The following is a 6,935-nucleotide window of genomic DNA, read 5'->3' as shown; positions in this document are numbered from 1 at the left end:
ACTTACAAAGACTTCACTAATGGAAAACCTATTCCCTTTTATGGAACTGGAGGAGTGTTGGCTCTGTCCCAATGGATAGAGAAGACGGAAGCCGTATTTGAAATTTGCGCATGCCCGGAAGAAAGCAAAGTAAAATTTGCTGCCTGTACATTCTCTGAACGCGCCTTGACATGGTGGAACGGCCACGTCAAGACACTAACTCTGGTGGTGGCGAACTCCATGGGTTGGGAGAATTTGAAGCGAATGCTCCTACGGGAATACTGCCCAAGGGGCGAAATTCAGAAGCTGGAACAAGAATTGTGGAACCTTTCGATGAAAGGATCGGACATCGCAGGCTACACCAATAGGTTCAGCGATTTGATAACGCTTTGTCCTGGGATGTTAATTCTAGAAAGCCAAAAAGTGGAGAGATACATCTGGGGATTATCACCCCAACTGCGAGGAAGTGTGCTAGCTTCAAAGCCCATGACCTTCGACAGTGCCAAAGAACTGGCGCAATCTCTTGTGGATCATGGCGTCTGCCAAGGAGTCACGACTATCGCAACTGAACCAACCAAAGGGAACAATGACAACAATAACAACAGCAAGAAGAAATACTGGAACAAGAGGAAGGGACTAACCTCTCAAGAACCTTCAAAGAGACAAATGGTGGCGGTTCATGCTGCTACTACTCCCAGCACAACTCCTACAACTTCGACGCCAACAAGACAATATGCAGGGAACTTGCCAAAGTGCAGCAAATGCAACTACCATCACCACGGAAATTGCCGCGAAATGTACTGTAAGAACTGTGACAGGAAAGGGCACACAGCCCGTTTCTGTAAGGCACCAGCGCGGCCATTCACTCAAGTTCCTAGTACTGGGGTAAGTCAAGCCTGTTATGGATGTGGAGAAACCGGGCATTTCAAGAGGGACTGCCCCAAGACAAGGAATGTTGGTGGTATTGGGAGAGTGCTGGCGATAGGTCAAAATGAAGCAATAACTGATCCAACAGTAGTTACGGGTACGTTTCTCCTCAACAACATTTATGCATGCATACTATTTGATTGCGGTGCGGAGAGAAGTTTTGTGAGCCATAAATTCAAACATCTACTTAACCAGAGACCCCAACCACTTAATAAAATATTCACGGTAGAAATGGCTAATGGAAAAACAGAAAGCACAAGTGATATGTACGTCGAGTGCACATTAAATTTAAATGAACATTTATTTCCAATCGACCTTATGCCCATTTCGATAAGAAGTTTTGATATAATCATCGGTATGGACTGGCTGAGTCTTCACCATGCCGACATTCTTTGCCATGAAAAGGTCGTTCGTCTCAATCTTCCCAACGGTGAAAATCTCATCATATATGGAGACAAACCTAGTGCAAAATTACAAATCATCTCCTGTATTACAGCACGAAAATATCTTCGCAAGAAATACTATGCCTTTCTAGCCCAAGTAGTAGACCAGAAGAAAGAACCAAAGAACATTAAAGATATTCCAGAAGTCTGCAACTTCCCAGACATTTTCCCAGAAGATCTCCCAGGAATCCCACCAGAACGTCAAGTCGAATTCAGAATCGACTTGATTCCCGGAGCCACCCCAGTAGCAAAGTCACCGTACCGTTTAGCTCCAGCCGAGATGCAGGAACTGTCCAGTCAATTGAACGAGCTGTTGAGCAAGGGATTCATTAGGCCAAGTTTCTCACCATGGGGTGCACCAGTCCTGTTCGTGAAAAAGAAGGACGGATCTTTTCGCATGTGCATCGACTATCGAGAACTGAACAAACTGACAATCAAGAACCGATATCCCCTTCCACGTATAGACGATCTTTTTGACCAACTACAAGGAGCGAGCTACTTCTCGAAAATCGACCTAAGATCCGGTTATCACCAGCTACGAGTACTAGAAGGAGACATCCCCAAAACGGCTTTCCGAACACGATATGGTCACTACGAGTTTGTAGTGATGCCCTTCGGATTGACAAACGCTTCAGCAGTGTTCATGGATTTGATGAACCGAGTATGTCGCCCCTTCCTGGACAAATTCGTGATCGTGTTCATAGATGATATACTCATCTATTCTAGAAACCAGGAAGAACACAGCCAACATCTCCGCCAAGTTCTGGAAACATTAAGGGCAGAGAAACTTTATGCAAAATTTTCCAAGTGCGAATTTTGGATTCGAGAGGTGGATTTTCTAGGACACGTAGTAAGCAAGGAAGGAATACACGTGGATCCCTCGAAGATCAAGGCAATAGAGAATTGGACGATCCCAAGAACCCCTACCGAGATCCGACAATTTTTAGGACTCGCCGGGTATTACCGAAGATTCATACAAAAATTTTCCAAGATTGCCAAGCCACTCACCACACTAACTCAGAAAAATGTGACCTTCGACTGGGGAGAAAAACAAGATGCCGCATTTCAAACGCTAAAACGAGCATTGTGTAGTGCGCCCATCCTAACCCTGCCAGAAGGGACGGAGGACTTCGTGGTCTATTGTGATGCATCAAACCAAGGACTCGGTTGTGTCCTGATGCAACGAGGGAAGGTCATCGCTTATGCCTCAAGACAACTAAAGACGCATGAAGTGAACTACACAACACACGATCTTGAGCTAGGAGCAGTCGTTTTCGCTCTAAAAATATGGAGACACTACCTCTACGGCACAAAATGCACGATCTTCACTGACCATAAAAGCCTTCAACATATTCTCAACCAGAAAGAACTCAACATGAGACAAAGACGGTGGGTAGAGCTACTAAGTGATTACGAATGCGAAATTCGATATCACCCCGGAAAAGCTAATGTAGTGGCGGATGCACTCAGTAGGAAGGAATACTCAGGTCGCCGAGTGAAGTCCCTAACTATGACGATCCATTCCCACCTATCCACGCAAATCAAGGAAGCCCAAATGGAAGCCTTGAAAGCTGAAAATGTGGCAGGAGAAACCCTAAGGGGGATGGATAAGAATCTTGAAACCAAGAACGACGGAGTTCATTATTTCATGGATCGAATATGGACACCAAAGTTTGGTGGATTCAGAGAAATCGTCATGGACGAAGCCCATAAAACACGATACTCCATACACCCCGGCTCCGACAAGATGTATCTCGACCTCAAGAAGTTGTACTGGTGGCCGAACATGAAAGCCGAAATTGCTACCTACGTGAGTAAATGTCTGACGTGCGCTAAGGTCAAAATAGAATTCCAAAAGCCTTCAGGTATATTACAACAACCAGAAATACCCGAATGGAAGTGGGAGCGGATAACTATGGATTTCATAACCAAGTTACCCAAAACGACAAACGGACTCGACACCATTTGGGTAATTGTCGACAGGTTAACTAAATCAGCGCATTTCCTACCGATCAAAGAGACGGATAAATTGGAGAAGTTAACAAGGACGTACCTCAGGGAAATTGTACGACTGCACGGTGTGCCCGTATCCATTATCTCGGACCGAGATAGTAGATTTACCTCGAGATTCTGGCAGTCGCTCCAAAGAGCTTTGGGGACAAGACTAGACATGAGTACCGCCTATCACCCTCAAACCGACGGCCAGAGCGAGAGAACCATACAAACCCTAGAAGATATGCTGAGAGCCTGCGTAATCGATTTCGGCAAAGCATGGGACACACATCTACCCTTGGTCGAGTTCTCGTACAACAATAGCTACCACACCAGTATCAAAGCTGCCCCGTTCGAAGCCCTCTATGGCCGCAAGTGCAGGTCACCTTTATGCTGGGCCAAAGTGGGAGACACCCAACTAGCAAAAGGACAAGCAACTGACAACACACTTACTGGGCCAGAAATCATACGGGAAACTACGGAGAAGATTGTTCAAATCCGAGAATGTCTAAAGGCATCAAGGGATAGACAAAAGAGTTATGCAGATAAGAGACGAAAACCCTTGGAATTCCAAGTTGGGGACCGTGTCCTACTAAAAGTCTCGCCCTGGAAAGGATTGATACGCTTCGGAAAACGTGGGAAACTGAACCCCAGATACATCGGACCATTCGAGATCCTTGCGAGGATCGGTCCAGTGGCTTACAAAGTTAGACTACCTCAGGAACTCCACAATGTACACCCTACCTTTCATGTATCGAACCTGAAGAAATGCTTATCCGACGAGACCCTTGTCGTCCCTCTAGACGAAATCGCGATAAACGAAAACCTCCAATTTGTAGAGGAACCAGTAGAGATCATGGATCGGGAAGTCAAAAGGACTAAACAAAGCCGCATACCTATCGTAAAGGTCCGCTGGAACGCCAAGCGAGGACCTGAATATACCTGGGAACGAGAGGATCAAATGAAACAAAAGTACCCGCATCTTTTTCCTAATTTGTAATATTGATCTTAGATTAAATTTCGGGACGAAATTCCCTTAACAGGGGGATGATGTGACAACCCTATTCTTCCCAAAAGCATTGTAAACACTCGAAAGCTAAAAACAACGAAATTAACCTCGAAAATAAAGTGTTCAGGTATCTAAGTTGGGATGCATCGAATATTAGATATCATGCCCGGGTTTCCAAAAACATAAAGAACACTCAAAACCGAGTTATATTGAAGAAATTATAACCACTCGTATAATTACGACACGACGTTAAAACATAATTTGATGTAAAAAGTGAAATCTCAATAAAATACATTTTAGCCTTAAAGTATCTAAACAAAAGTCGTAGATCTCGTTGAAAGATGAGCGTGCATAAAAAGATCGCCTAATTTGGACCTCGTATGAAGAAGTTACGAATTTTCAAAGTTTCGCAACAGTAGTAAAAGGCTAAAAACTCGGATTAAAGATCGAGTATTATTTAACTATCGCCACCTAAACGGAAGTTGAAGATCTCCTCGGTGATAATAAAACAATAAAAAGACAAACGAAAACCGACGTCGAATAAAGAATCTATGAAATTGTAACGAACTTTAGGAGGCCCGGCCTATTAAAATTATATCATTAAAAATAAAGTCAAAACTAGCCGACGGAGTCTAAATGAAAGTTGTAGAGCATAATCTCACCTACGCGTGGATATAAAGACCGCGAAAAACAGAGCTCGTACGCGAAAGTTACGGAATTTAGAAGTTGGAAGCAGGGATTACGCCCCGCGTAATCTGGGAGTACGCCCCGCGTACTAGACCCAGGGGTCGAGTCCCATCGGCCCGCCCAAACTACGCCTAGCTAGCCAGGAGTCGTAAGCCATGACGCCTTATTACGCCCCGCGTAACCGAAGTACGCCCCGCGTACTGACTACGCCCCGCGTACTCCGGCAGTACGCGCCGCGTACGGGGGTTTTCAGCCCTATAAATAGAGGGCATAAGGCTCGGGTTTTGGCACACCTTCACCAATTCTCAGACATTCTCCCAGCTCCAGAGACCCTTTTCTCACCTCGGTTTCCGCACTCGAGCCCCGACGGAAGATTTACGTAGCAGAAGTTCCCGAAGAACCCGACGACGCAACTATCCGAGATCGAAACTCTGCTCAACTCTAGCCCCTCTCTTCAAACTTAACGAGTGAGTTCATACCCCTACTTTTAAATCCTTTTACATGTTTTAGGGGGGGAAATACAAGTACATTACACGTTAAAAGTATCGTTTTCTAAACATAAATGCAATTTCTAAACTTCGAATATCGATACAAACATCTTATGTATACAAGGGCAATTATATCACTAAGTTATGTCTACGAAATGGAACATACTATCTGAAGAACTATAATGGATATAGTTAGCAAGTCAATCCTACATTTTTATACAATTTGAAAAACGAAACACTTTCAAAAAGGAGTAAAGTCATTTCATTGTAAATCTATTTATACTAGGTAAATGTGAGACATTTAAACTTCAACGTACATTTTTGTACGCATTTCAAGTCCTGTATTATATACCATAATCTCTTGGAGGGAGAGCGTGATACTTGTGTATAGATCTATACGGGATTGACAATCCCGCACCTAAACTACTAGCTATAGTTAGACCGGCAGGTCTGGGGTGACAAATGTCATAACACTGCAACACTTGAAGAATGTTGTTACAGGCCGTCAGTGTCGATAGTATGGTTATAAAACTCACATAAAAAGTATAAAACAAGATTGATTTACAAGGTTCATATGTGCATCGCAGTATTTCTACATTATATTTTCATACTAAATTATTGTTATCAATTGTTTATAAAAGTTACTAACACATTCCAACTTTGGAACCTTTTACATGTTACAAGAAAATATTGGATTTTCTAAAGATTTCGCTTACCAAATTACCACCAAAAAGGAATATACTTTTCAACTCGGAACACTCATGAACTCACCAACTTAAATGTTGACACTTTTCAAAACCACTTGTATTTCTCAGGGAATCAGTGATACAGGTAAACTACCAGCTTTTGGAAGAAGGAACACAAAGGATGATTTTATCATTAAACATTTATTCATCATATTGTAATATTCTTTTGATAACATGTATAACGCAACAATACACGTTTTCATTATTATATATATATATGATGGTTGTGTTACTTTCTTTACAATATTCAATCGTTGTGATACTACGTGAAGTCATCCACCCCCGAATGTTTCCGCCATTCCGGTTTGGGGGTGTGACATTAAATCAGTCTGACCGTTTGCGCTCCTACTCGGCGAGTCTGAGCGCCTACTCACCGAGTCTCTCTCCAAAAACTCAATATTAAAGCATAAAATAAGATACCTGTGAGTCCGGATGTTACATCATCAGTGGTATCAGAGCCATGGGTGATTTTCTATTATATTTGATGCAAAATGTGTTATTTTTTCAAAGCTGAAATGTTGTCTGCATGCCCTACTCGATGAGTCCTTGCTTGGACTCGACGAGTAGGTTGAATTTTTCCTTGGAATCATCAAGTCTAGTATGGGGCTCAACGAGTTTCCTGTCCAGACAATAGTTTTTGAGTGTTTTTGACCTGTTTTGGATT

Source organism: Lactuca saligna, chromosome 9 (assembly GCF_052625555.1).
Source record: "Lactuca saligna cultivar CGN05327 chromosome 9, ASM5262555v1, whole genome shotgun sequence".
NCBI lineage: Eukaryota > Viridiplantae > Streptophyta > Magnoliopsida > Asterales > Asteraceae > Lactuca > Lactuca saligna.
This window is presented reverse-complemented; position numbering follows the sequence as displayed.